Source organism: Macaca mulatta, chromosome 12 (assembly GCF_049350105.2).
Source record: "Macaca mulatta isolate MMU2019108-1 chromosome 12, T2T-MMU8v2.0, whole genome shotgun sequence".
NCBI lineage: Eukaryota > Metazoa > Chordata > Mammalia > Primates > Cercopithecidae > Macaca > Macaca mulatta.
In genome coordinates this window covers 111,773,003-111,790,285 of record NC_133417.1, presented here as the reverse complement: position 1 = coordinate 111,790,285, position 17,283 = coordinate 111,773,003, and the positions used below count along the sequence as shown (strand labels likewise).

The 17,283-nt window shown below is 38.5% G+C and overlaps 1 protein-coding gene across 3 annotated transcripts in view; it reads right to left on the bottom strand.

Moving 5' to 3' along the window:
- Positions 1–17,283, bottom strand: part of ADAM23 (ADAM metallopeptidase domain 23) — a 172,596-nt gene that overhangs the window by 90,724 nt on the left and 64,589 nt on the right. The gene's annotated exons all lie outside the window — the stretch shown is intronic.

Genomic DNA, 17,283 nt, shown 5'->3' with positions numbered 1-17,283 from the left:
CCACGGGCAATATGTAAACAAATGAGCATGGCTGTATTCCAACAAAACTGTATGGACACTGAAATTGGAATTTCACATAATTTTTATGTGTCATGGAATATTATCCTTCTTTTGATTTTTTTCGACTATTAAAAATACATAAAACAAGGCTGGGCATGGTGGCTCACACCTGTAATCCCAGCACTCTGGGAGGTAGAGGTCTCAAAAAAAAAAAACAACCTAGTTCAGCCCCATATTAGTGGTGTGACCCTGGGCAAGTTCCCCAACTTGTATGTCAAATGGGGATGGTCAAGAATGTGAATCTCATAGAACACTGTGAGGATTAAAGGAAACCATGAATATGCAGTACTTAGCTCAGACTATGCAGTACTGGGCTAAGAAATGCAGTACTTAGCCTAGTACTTACTCAGTACAGACTAAGTACTAGTATGCTGAGTAGGTACACATAAATGGGCACTGTGGTGGTCACTATTTTAACTCAACTTCTTAAAACATATTTCTCCCTCTACAACGTGGAAATATAAAATATGTGCCTCCTGAAGAGCACTGCATCATTAGGGCATCTAGGTTCCTGTTTGGGCTCTACCACTAGGAATAATGACAAGTGATAACTCGCATTTGCTGACCACTTACTATGGCACAGGTACTATTATAAGGACTATAATGGTATTAACTCATTTAATCCTAATGGGAACTGAAGGAGAGGAGTAGGTCCCACTCTGAGTCAGCTGTATGCCCTAAACTTGGGTCTTTATTTCTTCTTATGTAAAAATGAAGGGCTAAAGCAGAAGATTCCTCAGCTCCTGCCCTACTCTGCTATTCTGATTTTCTATAATCTTGCCTCATAGTAGGTTTTCTTGTTAGGAAACCATGACACTACTTCTTTAGCTGAAGAATGGGAGGACTCAATGATTTTGCATCACTTTGAGAGCTGCATCTGATGCATTCTAAAAATGATTCAGTGAAGAGGGCTGGAAAGGGGCGTAAAGCACCAGTCAACAGAGTAACTGGGGGCCTCCTGGGTATGTCCAGCATAGTGCCCTGTGTCTGCTAATGGACAACCTTTCCAACACAGAAAGGAAGTCAATGCTTAAACTTTAGACATGCTTCCCATTAAAATCACAAATCAAATGTGTATTGAAGGATAATTCCACTCTTGAAACTAAATTGTGGTATGTCTACTCATTCCCTTTTAAAAACCTCAGATAGCAAAAGTAATGACAATTACTGAACTCTGTATACATGGGGAATATCTCACAGGGTGCAGAAACTTCTTTCACTGCTAGTTAATTAAGTTGGCTACCAGCACTGTGATATACAGACAGAGCTGGTGATGGTACCATTCTTCTGTGGAAAGCTTCTGCAATACCAGGAGGCAGAGAGGTCTCCCTAACTGCATTCTAACTGTGTCTCTCTACAGGTAATTTATGATTTTCAACTATACAATCATTGGAGCATGTCTAAGAGTTGGAAACCACGTTATTTTAATTTTGCCTGTAATTACAGGGGCAGAGAACTGCATTCTAACCATGAATTCTCAAATCGGATAGTCACTTTAATTATCCTATTTCCCTCTTTTTAAGGGTCTCTTTTTCTCATGAACATACCTATTTCTAGTATCTCTGGCATTTTAGAATCTTAAAGAAGAAAAACAGCTACTTTTCAGGAGGTCTATGGCAAACACTGAGACAAATACACCACCATATGCCCCTCCTCACCATGCCAGTCCACTCTTCTACTTCCTATAAATAGCACACATCCCCATTTACTCCATCCTTTCCTTCTGTCTGACCACAGCTAGCCTCCCTTGAAACTAATTCTTCCACTCATCACAGTATCCCTAGCACCTGGCATAATGCCTAATGCATAGCAGGCCCTTAATCAATATCTGCTGAATGAGCAAACTTCTACCAACACCTGCTATATGGGCTTGGAAACAGGATGAAGAATGCAACTCTCAAATTGAAACTAAGCAAAATCAGCACAAACATGCAAGACTGATCACCTCACTCAAAAATATTATTTTGTAATTTCCTTGAGAGTGAATTACATCAACTGAAATGTAACCTAATTAATTATAAACGTTTTGAAATAATATTGAAATGTAATTTTTGATGATGGACAAAAAACACTGAAAAGGGAGAAGGGAACAGTTGATTGTGCAGTGGTGTGTCTCCAGCCCCACCCAGCCGAGAAGGAAAAGGTAATCTACATCTCCATATGCCTGAAGATGAGTTGTCCTTTCCTCCACCTCTGCTCTCTGTAGTCCTAATACAATTTCCTGTTGGAAACAGAATGTTCTGAAATGCTAATACTCATCTGTTTAGCAATTGTGGACCCAAACATAAACTGGCATTTAACTCTGTTGATCAGCCAATTGGATGTTTGGTTCTGAAGACGATAATAACTTGTGGGCAAACTCTGAACATCCTAAGTTCTAAAATAAACATCTTTTTTCAATTACTGAAGCTACAGAAAAGCTGTATTCTGTGGCTACTCCCATGCTTCTCACGCAGGTTATCTGTTGAAAGAGGAGTGACCTTTATAAGTAAATGGATAAACGTAGGATGGAAGTTGAAAGCCAGTGAAAGAGAGTGGAAGAACTAGAACAAGGAAACTCTTGAACCCACTCACTCTGCACCTTCATGGTGAATCTGCGCCACCAAAGTAGTGACTCTAGAATCAGACTAAATATGATTTTACTCAAAATATGAAGAACATGTAAGAGCAGGAGAATATAAAACTATTGAAACATGACAAATGAGCCAAGAATCAGGTCAATGAAGGAACTGTGGCAGAAATAATGCTGTGTGTCCACCAAATGCTATTTCATTTTCCCCTTCCTGGCATCCTGATAAGACCACATTTTGCAGCTTCTGCAGCAGTTAGGTTAGGGCCAAGACAATGGATCATGGCTAATGAGAGATGAAGGAAGTAATGTCTGCCCTTCTACTGTGACCACTAAAATCCCTGCAGGATTATCTAAGCCCTCTCTTTCATGGCAACCCTGGGAGCCACATACTCCAGATGGCATAACTGAAATATGAATGCAGCCTAGACCCTTTCATCATGAGTTGGAGAAGAGCTGCCTAAAAGAGCTGCTCAACTTGCCCTAGATCACAGTGTGGGGAAGAGATAACATATTATAGTGTTGAAGTCTCAGATTTCATGTTTGTCACTGAAACACTGTCTAAACTATCCTAATTTCAGGATTTATCACAAATCTATATTTTAGAAATCTATGTTCAAAGAATTCCACAATTATCAGGAAATACACAAACAGAGCTGCTATTATATTTAGGAATTGGAAATTCACAAAAAGAGATTTACCTCAGGAAGGTTTTGTGTGTATGTGTATAGACGTGTGTATGTGTGTGTATTTGTTGGAATCCTTAAACATGAGATTCATGTTTCTAATGTAAGTAGACACATAAATAGCCATATGGTCAAAACTCCCAAAAGTTTGTATCTTCCATTACAAAGAAGTTCCATATGGAGAAGCCAAGAATTCTAATAATTGGAAAAGTTAGGTACCAAGATTCCCTAGTACCTATGAAAGCTATTAACCAAGAAGGGTAGATTCCAGGTTTTTTGGAAAATAACTTTAACCCCTTAATTTAAACAAAGAACCGGCTGGGTACGGTGGCTCATGCCTATAATCCCAGCACTTTGGGAGGCTGAAGCAGGTGGATCACAGGGTCAGGAGTTTGAGACCAGCCTGGCCAACATGCTAAAACCCTATTTCTATTAAAAATACAAAAATTAGCTGGGTGTGGTGGTGCGCATCTGTAATTCCAGCTACTCAGGAGGCTGAGGCAGGAGAACTGCTTGAACCCATGAGGCAGAGGTTGCAGTGAGCCGAGATCACGCCACTGCATTCCAGCCTAGGCGACAGAGCAAGACTCTATTTCAGAAAAAAAACAAAACAAACAAACAAAAATGCTTCTCTTTGGAGCAATTCTGGTCAGGGAAGTTTAGGGGTGGGCTGATCAAAGAAAACAATTGCTCAGAACAAAACAACGTGGCCAACCAGGCCTTGGGCTATGAGGAAGACTACTAGAAAAGACATACATTGGACCACAAAGGAAATCATTTTCTCTACATGACTTAAAATCATTTACTTCATTGTAAAAAGTGTATGAACTAGAATTCCTTTCTAGTTCTAAAATCTATATTCTCTGAAATTTTGTATTAAGCACTCAGTTTAATTCTAACTAGGAAATTGAGTGAGCTGCTGAGAACAAGCTTGTCTGAAGGAACCCAGAGGCCCACACAGCATTTCTTCACCAGCAGAACTAGGTAAAAAAAAGTCTAGAAGAACAGCAGCAAGCACCAAAACCTAGCAACTGGATGGCCATATAATTTATCATCCAAACTGGGGCATTTCTGGAAAAGAAAAGAGGCATATTAATCATTGTGCCAGGACAACACACACACATAAACCAGGAAGGACTGTCCTAGGAAAACTGGGGCATATGGTCACCCTACCAAAAGGCACCAAAAGGCCAAATTTAAGGTATACACTTCGAGTTCTACATGGAAGGTCAGGCTGGTCTACAATGTAGAAAATACTCAAAAGCTGAGATTCTAGTAAGCAAGCAGTCTGTGAGTATGTCTTCTCCTCCAGTTGCTTTTGGGTTCTGTCATCATGTTTCACACAGCCACTGATATGGTTTGGCTGTGTCCCCACCCAAATCTCATCTTGAATTGTAGTTCCCATAATTCCCACATGTTGTGGGGGGAACCCAGTGGGAGATCACTGAATCATGGGAGGCAGTTCCCCGATACTGTTCTCATGGTAGTGAATAAGTCTCACAAGATCTGATGTTTTATAAGGGGAAACCCCTTTCAGTTGGCTCACATTCTCTCTTGTCTGCCACCATGTAAGATGTACCTTTCTCCTTCCACCATGATTGTGAGGATTCCCCAGCCAGGTGGAACTGTGAGTCCATTAAACCTCTTTTTCTTTATAAATTACCCAGTCTTAGGTATGTCTTTATCAGCAGTGTGAAAATGGACTAATACAACCACTGTTTTAGGAAAGCCTTGAGTAGGTGCTTTAGGCTCTCTCAGTGCACAACATCAGTAGCCAGATCTGGGCAAGAGGACTCAGCAGTATAAGATGGAGAAGTCAGGAAGCTATGAGATCACATTCACTGCAAGACACTGAACTTGTCAGGTGGTGACCAGTCATGCACCTTGCCATACGTCTTTGTTCCTAAGTAAACAGTAGCACAAATACCCTAATTCAATTCTCAGTAGTAAAACATGTAAGTTACTTCCATATGTGTTCAAATTGGGACTGGAACAGAAGTTAAACAAACAGTAGAAAAATTAAATGATATCTAGAAAAGGAGTACCATAGATGCTCATATTTCTCATGCAAAGTCAGTCATCTGATTATCTTCTGCTTGACAGTGCGTAACTTCTCAGTATTGGGAATCCTAATCACACCCAAATGAGCCCTGACATTCATCCAAGAAGTCTCCTACCACCCCTTCCTTCCAGGTCCACATTGTATTCATTTAATGACAACCAATGCTGTCACTGTGGAGATCCTCAACTTCATGAAGCCTCGAGCATAGTGACATTGTTATGCCCAAGGCTCCATGAAGCCACAGTGAAGCACCGCGCCCGCTCCCTCTTTCCATTAGAAGCTTCTCTGTTTTGTCCTTTTATACACGTAAGATATTTTAAATTCACTAGATAATTACTGTAAGTGGTAATGAAGACAGACACAGAATTTAAACTCAATATATTCATATAAACATAAGCTTGTAACCTATGATTATGCTTGCGCTTATATTGCTTTTCTTTTTTCTTTTTGTAACAGAAGACTTTAAAAGTATAACAATTTTTCAACCATTACTTTCCTAAAGTTTTAAAAATTTAGACTCATACCACCCAAAATAGTTTTTATACCAAAAGTTGTTTCAGCTAAAAAATATATACTCCTTTGAGTGTAAACAATACAGTAAGACTTTTAAGCTACGTTAAAAGATCAAGAACATGGAGAGGCTGGGATTTAAGCATATAGCAATGATATATTAAGTGGGTGAAAATAATTATAGGTTGCATAGAGGCTTTGTGTTAAGTCAGACAAAGATGGCATGCCAGGCAAGGGCTGGCAAGTGTGGGCATATTTCATAGGAACAGAACTGCAGGCAGAGAATATTCCTAGCATGAATAGGGTATAGAGGTTTTTCTTTGGGTAACAAGAGAAATTTAATGAGCTCCTCTAAACCACATGAGAAATTGCAGTGGAAATGTAAATGTGTAAGTACTCCTGCATCTCAGGTAATGGTCCCATTAACCATAATGAAGTTTAGAAAACCCTAGTATAATAAGGACAAGAAACATAGGCAGGCCTGCAAGCCAATTGTAGAGTGGAGAAAGGAGGAGTTAGGAGACTTGAGGTGATATAAAAGCTGAGAACCCTCACTCAGCTGGCTTGATCAGCCGATAAAAGCCAGTGAGAGTTCCCTTCTGAGCGGGGTGGTATCAGAAGAAAAATCTTTAAATAAAAAATGAAAGATGTTTCATTTCTTCCCCTTAACTTAAAGCCCGACCATATGAAGTGGATAACACATTACTAGTTGTGGCTACCAGTGTCTTTCCAAGTTTCCAGTAATTTTGAGATTCCTTTATGACAGAATCATGGTTACTTTCACAATGTAGTTTTACCCCTGTATGTCATAAAACCCCCCCAAAAAAAAAATTAAACATAAGGAAAACTGGATCCAAATTAAAAAGGCATATCTTCTGTACATAGTTACACATCACTGAAATGCTATGATGAACAAATTTCAAAGCTAATAATGAACATAGTTGGTGAATATTGCTAATCCAGCTTCTTTTCTGATACATCCAATATTTATTAACATAACTACAAAGCAAGCATCACACATAGTGAAATTGCAGAGAACAGAAGAGGATCCATGATCACCCTCGCCTTCTGGTAACCTTGTACAGAAGAAACTACTCTCTTCCAAGTCCAGTTTTTGCCACATTCTAGGAAAATAACTCTTTTCATTTTTAACTTTTTTCATTCTTTTTTCATTTTTCATTCTATACAGAAAAACTGCACATCTGTTTATATGGTGTTCTATTCTTCCTAGGTATATATAAAATAGCCAAAAGAATAAAAAAGAAACCAAGAGAAAAACTATCAGAAATAATAACAGTTAGTAAGGTGGCTGGTTACAAGATAAATATGCAAAAACAAAATACATTTCTACATGTACAACCAACAAAAAAATCTAAAAATAATCTAGGTGGAAAAATTTCTACTAACAACAAATTTTATATGTGTGCAAATATAGTTGGATTTATTTATATATGTATAATGTATACAGAGATATATGTATATGAATATACATACATATTTACATACATATATAACCTATTAATAAACTTGGATTTAAATAAACATGAAGAAATATGTATACAACATGTAACTCGTGAAAAAAAACAAAAGAAATATTCATGGTGATCAATCACATACCAACCTACAGCTGCACTAGCAATAAAATACCTGTAAATTAAAATCATGAAAGAGATCATTTTCCCCCATCACTTTAGAAAATAAAAATGAATGACAGTAGCCACTGCTGGCAAGGATGTAGGAAAACTGGCAAGCAGAGGGCAATTTGGCAATAGGTATCAAAAGCCCTGAAAGCATGTTCACCCTTTATTCCACAAGTTCCACTCATAAGGGTTTCCTGAGGAAATGGCTAGACAAAAACAATAACATGCATGATGTAGGTGACAGCAGCTTTCTAGTGCTTTCACAGACACTTTGAAAGATGTTCACAACATCATTCAATGAGAAGAAAAGTAAAAGAATACTATGCTTGGCAACTTTTTAGGAGTATGTTTATATGTACACATTCACATACAGAAAAATGTCTGAAAAGGTGTATACCAAATATAGCACTGGGCTACTGTTTCCTGCAGAACTTTCAATAGTTTTTATTTTCTTTCTTTTGCTTAACTGTATTACCTAAAATTTTTACAATGAATGTATACTGCCATTTTAAGAAGAAACCATAATACAAGCTACATTTTTAAGGGAAAAGAAGCATAGCTCCTTTAATAAAGGAATTATTTAATTAAGGATTAAGTTCGGGTCCAGGAAATGCCGGGAACCACAGACATTCACAATACCACCACCTACCACACAGGGAGCAGCAGCTGGCCAGGCTTTCCCTACATCCCCTAAACTCAATGAGACGGATGTTCGCTGAACATCCGCTGGTGGGAGTAGATGAAGACAAAAAGAGAAACAAAATGCCTCTCACCCTCAAGGTGATTATAATCTCATTGCTAAAATACGCCAAGGCAGCATTTAGCCTACGACCATAAATAACAAACAAAGCATCAAGCAGCCCTCAAGGAGAAAATTAATTTCAATTAATATGATCAGGGAACCCTTTAGTGAAGAAGCAGGGCTTAGGCAGTCTCTATGATACAATTTGGACAGGGAAATATTGGCAGGAAAGAGAAGATCCTATAGACAGGGGCCACTGTGTACAAATCCATGAAAACAGGAAAAGGCAAAGAGGCATATTCAGGGAAGAGCTAAAAGTCCAGTTGAGCTGGGGCATCAGTGATATGGGGCAACAGTATTGAAAAGGTGGGTTTAGAAACAGTGATCCACAGGCTTAAGCAAGGGGTAGGACTTTCTTGTCTTTTTTTTTTTTTTTTTTTTTTTTGAGACGGAGTCTCTCTCTGTCACCCAGGCTGGAGTGCAGTGGCGCGACCTCGGCTCCCTGCAAGCTCCGCCTCCCGAGTTCACGCCATTCTCCTGCCTCAGCCTCCAGAGTAGCTGGGACTACAGGCGCCCGCCACCGCGTCCGGCTAATTTTTTGTATTTTTAGTAGAGACGGGGTTTCACCGTGTTAGCCAGGATGGTCTCCATCTCCTGACCTCGTGATCCACCCGCCTCGGCCTCCCAAAGCGCTGGGATTACAGGCGTGAGCCACCAGGCCCGGCCTAGGACTTTCAAAGGAAAGGGAACTCTAGGACCAGAACTCAGAACTTGAAAGGCTATTTATAAAGACTGAAAGCAAGCAGAAGCTGGAAAGACTTCAGGGCCTGGGAAGGGCTGAACACAGATAAGATTCTTTTACTGGGTCAATTAGAGCCATCAGCAAAGTAATTAATGTTAGCAGCAGGAGAGAAGGCAAGAAACCAGCAAAGACATTAAGGAGCAGCCTCTCCGCATATGAAAACATGTGGCCTTAACTGTCCTCCACTCATTCAATTAACGGCCAAAGAGACTGAGTGAGAGAAAAAAACAAAAATATGAAAATTAAAGCAATGAATAACAAAGATAAAGGTTTTTACCTAAATGTTGCCATTTCTTTAAATTATTTCACTGTAAATTATATATGTTTGTCCTAAAATTTATTATGTAAATGCTAATGTGTACTTTGCAATTTTACACTGCTTTAATAAAGGAAGAGTAAGATTTTTGTAGAACAACTACTATTGTCTTTTGTGTGCTCTCCTTCTCTCTTTTTGTCCTACCTAGAAGCCCAACTCTTGATTTCTACTGCATCACCAAAACCTGAGCCTGGAACATATCTACTGGCTGAACTGAGACAGGGGGCCTCTGTAGAGCAAATCCCCAAGAGACAGACCAAGGGCACGTCTGCACAGCCCTGTAAAGTAAAAGGCATCTGAAGTTGTCACCCTTGATTTCTCTGTACTATACAGAAAACAATATTCTGTGCAATCATGGTAACCTTCATACATATAACACAGGAATGTTTAGAGATGATAATCTTGGTCCTTTTTATTTTTTATTTTTTGAGACAGGCTCTTGCTCTGTTACCCAGGCTAGAAGGCAGTGGAAATAGCATGACTCACAGCAGCCTCAACCTCCCAGGTTCAAGCAATTCTCCCACCATGGCCTCCCGAGTAGCTGGGGACAAAGGGCATGTGCCACCATGCGTGGCTCATCTTTTTTATTTTTTTTGTAGAGATGGAGTCTCACTATCCTCCCCAGGCTGGTCTCCAACTGCTAGGCTCAAGTAATCCTCTCTCCTTGGCTTCCCAAAGTGCTGGTATTAGAAGCATGAGCCACCTTATCAGGCTGGTTCTTCTTAAATAGTAGATATGCTTAAGTAATTGTCACAATGCAGCAATTAGAAACATGCTTCTACAGTAATCTCAAACCATTATGGTAGATAAGAACATAACCTAGCAAGAATAGGAAGAGAACAGAGAATTTTTAATGCTTTCTTCATGTGGGTACAAGACGATTATCATACAAAATGGCACCTATTTTTTTAAATTGCCATTTAGAAAAAGGACCTTCAAATAAGCCCACCTTCTGAGCACATTTCATGGCATCACAAAAATTACTCATTGGGACTTCCAATGTTTAAAAAAAGTCATGATTTACCTAAAGTACAACTAATTTCTCTAACAGAATTTTCATTCTTCTGAATTATGTACCATTTAAAAATAATAACAAGCTAAGATACCTCTGAAAATTACAGAATTTATTGGAAAAACTACCAGTCATTTGTAACTTCTTTGGAAAGGAGAATTCTTTCAGCTAGTGTGAACTTTCAGATTCAGTGTGGTTTACGAAAGTGCTAACTGGCCCTTTTTCACTGTGCTCACTGTCATATCCCCAGTCACAGGGGAATGCCTGCACTAAACAGGCACCCAGGAGCTGACCATCTCTGAGGTCTCAGAGAAGTAACTAACATTGTAAGACTAGTCTTCTCCCTTACAAAAACCAAGAATGTTGAATTATAGGGTCTCTAAGGAAACTTCTAAGTCTAAAAGAGTGAATATGAGTATGACTGTCATCATCTCCTACCCTAATTATACACCTATGATAAACTGGAAGTTGAGGACTATTAACACACACATCTATTTGATAATTTCATCAATTTGATACATGCTTTGTCAAATAATCAGCTATTGCATACTGGGATGACTTCAGGCCCATCTCTTTCAGAAGGTGCTGAAAGAACAGTTCCATTCATATTGCTTATATGCTGTAAGGAGCTGCTGAATTTTTCTTCTAATTCTACGTATTTCTATGTACCTCAACTAAAAGACTGTACCTCAATTACCAAGATGTAAAGTGATACACTCTTTCTACAGATTAGATTGATAACAAAATTCCTTTACATAGAAATTAATCTGAGAGCTAATGATCAAGATCTGCTAAAGCCTCAGTTGCATTAACACCAACCTATTTAAGTGGTCTTTTCAAAATCAGACAACACATTACAAAACTATCACTTAACTGTAACTAAAACAAATTCAAAAAAACTTGAGTCATGCTAACATGTTTTTAATCATAAAGACACTAAAAAACAAATATACTGAAAATATAAGTACTCATCCAGCAAAATCTTATAATAAGCAAATCTGATGACAACTGATGTCACTTTGAAAGACATGTATAAAATAGTGATTAGAGGTGCATAATTTAATCTACTCCAGGCTAATTATAGAGTCTAGACATTTTGCACAATACTAAAACTGAATTTTTATCTTTTAACTGTTATTAACCATTTGCACTAGATTCTCTAAATATATGTCTTGAAATCATTTTAAATAATTATAAGCACACATATTCCTTCTATCCTAATTAAATATAATGTACCAGTAATAAAATCAAATCAGTGGTAGTAGAAAAATGCAGAACAACAGATCTATAAATCAAGGCTTTAAGACAATTTGTAAAAATGAGCATTTTTCCTACAGCCAGACAACTTTCATTAAATGGTCTTAAATTTTCAGTCCATGTAGCCTATCTTACTCACATTCACAAAGTGCCTTGCAGTGTTTGGATCAAAAGCAAAACCTTTATAAGATTCCAGAAGCAGCCAAATCCCAAAGAGACTGACACAGAAAAAGAGAGAAACTATTCTATTTAGGTCTTTCAGAGGGACTATTTTTAATTTAATCTTAAAACCAGACATTTTTAGAACCCTGGTAGAAATGCTAGCATTAACTGTATGTCATCCATTATGGCGAATTTACTATCAGTATCAGTTCCAGGAACCAGAATGGTTAGGACTATAGAAGATAGGAGAAAAGTCCTAAATGAACTGATTCACATCCAGGAAAGCCACACCAAGATTGGTAACTCATGACAGGGGTAGAAAAATGAAGTGGCCACTCCAGGAAAAACCCAGAAGCTTGTGGTCTAGTAGAGTCAAAATTCTGGGTCAAGAGAAATGCCTATAAAGGCTAGAGATCATACCAGCCTGTGGACACTAGATAAGCAAACAAGACTCTTCCAAATAACCATCCCATAAAAAGGACAGGCACCACATTGCATCCACAGTTCTTGGTATAGCTGCCTAGACAGAGTAGGCATTCTAATGATTGTTGATGAAGAGTCAACAAGTCAAGAAGCTCGGAAAAAAACAAGATGGCACATCATACTCAAGACAGGAATCCACAGGAACCTGAGGGTCCTAGAGGCAGGGCTCAGCCTCCGCGTAAGCAATGAGGGGTCTGAGATAGCACACACTTGCTTTCTTTCTCAGCAAGAAAACTGAGACTCAGGCTACTTTCTGTCTCTTATCTTTTGTAGATCAGTATCTGTGAAGGCAAAAGTCAATCCCAGGCAGTCAGCCCATGAAGACTGGGAATGTGTGGCTGAAAGAAGAACAAAGGATGAGAGCAGACATGATTGCAAGATTACTTCAGCAACAGTCATCTTTAGTATTATTTCAAACAGAGCTTTACAAAGAAAGTGCATATGTGTGTTTAGGTGTATGTTTTGTGTGTGTGTGTGTGTGTGTGTGTGTGTGTGATTTTTTTATTTTAGCAAGTTATAACAAATAGTAAGACAAGGAAATGCTGCTGGTATATGTCCACAAAGATCCGGAGGAAATGAGGTCAGAAGAAGTTGTCTGCCCTCAAACTCCTAGGCCAAAATAGAAAATTTCCAATTATTCCTTATCAAACAAGGGTGGGTTGGGTGCCAGCTCACTGAATATTTGCATTATATGTATGTGAACTTTTTACACTAGTTTTAATTTCAGTGACACAGCATGAATAGCTGAAATCCTTCAAGAGTCAATGTCTGTGCCCTCCCAAAATTCATATATTGAAGCCCTAACCCCCAGTGTGATGGTACTAGGAGATGGGGCTTTTGGGAGGTAATTAGGTTTAGATGAAGGCAAAGGGGTGAAGTCCTCGTGATGAAATTAGTACTTTTTTTTAAGAAGAGACCAAAGAACTTTGTCTCTCCCTCTCTCTCTCTACCATATGAAGACACAGCAAGAAGGTGGCTATAAGTCAGGAAGAGGGTCTTTGCCAGCAACTAATTCTCGAGGTGCCTTGATCTTAGACTTCCTAGCCTCCAAAACTGTGAGAAATAAATGTTGTTTAAGCTTCCCAGTTGATGAAATTTTGCTATAGCAGCCTGAGCAAACTAAGACAAGCATTAATTCTCTCCTCAATCCTAAACAAATTATTCTTTTGTGGAATGTTAGAAAAAAAAATGCATCTACATTATCTTTATTTTTTCCTGAAAATTCTACTGCTACTATTTTTTTAACACTACTTGGCTTTTTCTTTCTTTCTTTTTTTTTTTTAATAAAAATGCCCAAATCTTCCATGTAAGCTTCAGGATGAGAGGTTACCTTGGGTAGGAGTAGGGGTGGGGGACATGACTGAGAGGAACACAGAGAGCTTCTGAGACACAAGCAATGTTCTATTTCTCAACCCGGATGGTGGGTATATAGGAATGCCCATTTTATTGCTCTTCTTTAAACTGGGTGAATTTATTTTCCACTCCTTTATGTGTATATTTCATAATTTTCATAAATTAGAGGAAAAGAAACCTAAAATGTTTACAGATAATAGAAACAGAAGACCCCAGTCCAATTCTAACATTAAAAATATTGAGTATGAGACAAATTGAGCCAGAAACAGACCCAGGAAAGAGCCTCTGGAATTAGAAAGCTGTCACTACTAAGACCAGAATGGGGGAAAAAAAAAACTCTGAAGAACATGTGGGAGGCGAAAAGCACAGAGAGAACAAAAGGCAACTTTCTCCTTCTCTAAAAATAGCAAGCCTATTAGGCCACTTTTAGACTCCAGTGTTCATGTAGGAGTCCATTTCTATTAAAAGAGTAAAACTTAGAAAGGAAAAAGAAGTTCTTGGAGGATGCCAAAGTATGGAAAAGTTCAAAAATGTCACGAAATAATAGACCAGACAGGATTTGAACTATATCTGACTTTATTACCAAAATAGTGAACTCTCAGACCAGAGAGTACAGGAGCAGAAGATTAAAGTGTGAGACAAACCAAATCCTTTCCCACACTGTTTTTTTCTATGGAAGGACACAGAGGAGCAAAGACTGTGTGTGGCACAACACGGAGCAAATCCCATGGAGCATGCAACCATAACAAAGCTGGTTTCAAAATAAAATGGCAAGGGAAATTATCCCATGCCCTTCTCTGGAAGAATCTGCAAACTTGTATTTGATTTTTAAAAAACAGACCTTGTTTTCAATCATCAAAACTGCCATGGCTGGATAATGTCAATCTCAGTTGTTTTGATGATCACTAGAAAACATATTTCTGAGTTCATAATGACAATAAATGTCTTCCTTTTCTGACTCCCATATTCTCCTACTGTATTAAGAGATGTCTGTGCACTGGAAGGTGAAATTCATGGATGATAACACCAACAATGAATCTAAAGAAAAGCAAAGCTTATGATCCCGACTATACTGAGATACAGGCATACCTTGGGGATACTGCAGGATCTGTTCCAGACTACCGTGAGAAAGCAAGGATCACAATAAAGCAAGTTACACAATTTTTTGGTTTCCCAGTGTACATAAGAGGTAGGTTTACACTATACTGTAGTCTATTATGCATGCAATAGCATTATATCCAAAAACATTTTATTGCTAAGAAACGCTAACAATCACCTGAGCCTTCAGCAAGTAGTAATCTTTTTGCCAGTGGAGGGTCTTGATGTTGATGGCTACTGAACTGAGTGATCAGTGGTTGCTGAAGGCTAGAGTGGCTGTGCCAATTTATTTAAATAAGACAACAATGCAGTTTGTCTCATTGACTGACCCTTCATGAAAGATTTCTCTGTAGCATGTGATGCTGTGTGACAGCATTTTACCCACAGTAGAACTTCTTTCAAAATTGGAGTTAATCCTCTCAAACTCTGCCCAACCAAGTTTATGTAATATTCTAAATCCTTTGCTGTCGTTTCAACAATGTTCACAGCAACTTCACCAGCAGCAGATTCCATCTGATGAAACTACTTAACTCTTCATCCATTCAAGTCTTATCTCATGAACTGAACTGCAGCAGTTCAGTCACATCTGCAGGCTCCACTTCTAATTCTACCTCTCTTACTATTTCTACCACATCTGCAGTGACTTCCTCCACTGAACTCTTGAACCCCTCAAAGTCATCCATGAGGGTTGAAACCAACTTATTCCAAACTCCCGTAAATGTTTATATTTTTACCTCCTTCCATTAATTAGGAATGTTCTTAATGGAATCCAGAATGGTGAATCCTTTCCAGAAGTTTTTCTATTTACTTTGCCCAGACCCATTAGAGTAATCACAATCTATGGCAACTATCACCTTACAAAATGTAATACAAAATGTATTTCTGAAATAGTAAGACTTGAAAGTTGAAATTACTCCTTGATTCATGGGCTTCAGAATGGATGTTGTGTTACCAGGCATAAAAACACACTAATCTCGTACATCTCCATCAGCACTCTTGGGTGGCCAGGTGCATTGTCAATGAGCAGTAATATTTTTAAAAGGAATCTTTTTTTGTCCTATGTCATAGGTCTCAAAAGTGTGTTTAAAAAATTCAGTAAACCATCTTGTACACAGATGTGCTGGCGCCCAGGCTTTGTTGTTCCATTTATGGAGCACAGGCAGAATAGATTTTGCATAATTCTTAAGGGCTCTAGGATTTTCAGAATGCTAAATGAGCACTGGCTTACCTAAAGTCACAAGCTGCATTATCACCAAACAAGAGTCAGCCTGTTCTCTGCAGCTTCAAAGCCAGGTTTTGACTTCTCCTCTCTAGTTATGGAAGTCGTAGATGGAGTCTTCTTCCAATAGGAAGGCTGTTTCATCTACATTGAAAATCTGTTGTTTAGTGTAGCCACTTTTATTAATTATCTTAGCTAGATGTTCTGGAGAACTCGCTGCAGCTTCTACATCAGCACCTGCTGCTTTACCTTGCACTTTTATGTTATGGAAACAGCTTCTTTCCTTATATCTCATGAACCAAATTCTGCTAGCTTCAAACTTTTCTTCGGCAGCTTTTTCATCTTCTGTCTTCATAAAATTGAGAAGAGTTATGCTTTGGATTCGGCTTTCACTTAATGGAATGTTTTGGCTGGTTTGATCTTCTATCCAGAACATTAAAACTTTCTCCATATCAGCAACAAGGCTGTTTCACTTTCTCATCATTCCTGTGTTCACTGGAACAGCACATTTAATTTCCTTCAGAAACTTCTCCTTTGCATTCACAACTTGGCTAACTGGCTCAAGAGGCCTCGGTTTCAGCCTGTCTCAGCTTTCAACATGCCTTGAAACTATGCTTAATAATTCCTAGTTTTTAATTTTAAGTGAGAGACATGTGACTCTTCCTTTCGCTTAAACACTCAGAGGCCAGTATAAGGTTGTTAACTGACCTAATTTCAAAAATTGTTGTGTTTCATGGAATAGGGAGGCCAGAGGGGGAGAGAAAAGGGGAATGGTCAGTTGGTGGAGAAGCCAGGACATACACATTTATCCATAAAGTTCACTGGATTCTACGGGTACAGTCTGTGGCACCCCCAAAACAACTATAATAGTAACATCAAACATCACTGATCACAGGTCATCATCATAATTTAAATAATAATGAAAAAGTCTGAAATACTGTGAGAATTACTAAAATACAACACAGAGACAGTGAAGTGAGCATGCGCTGTTGGAAAAGTTGTGCCAATAGACTTGCTCAATATATGATTCCCAAAAACCTTCAACTTGTTAGGAGTACAATATCTGCTAAGCACAATTAAGGGAAGAATACAAAACTAGGTATGTCTGTGCACTCATGTTATATAGTTCAAGGCACTTCCAGATGCTTTTTGCTCAAAAACATAAAGTCTTTTTCAGAGTTTCTATTTTTTCATCAAAGACAATACATTACAGTGTTAGACTATTTAGAACATCCAATAATTCTGAAAAGGGTTATTCTAGGAATGTCTTCACATGCATGCTCAGAAGGTCAGTCAGTATTAAAAATTGCTC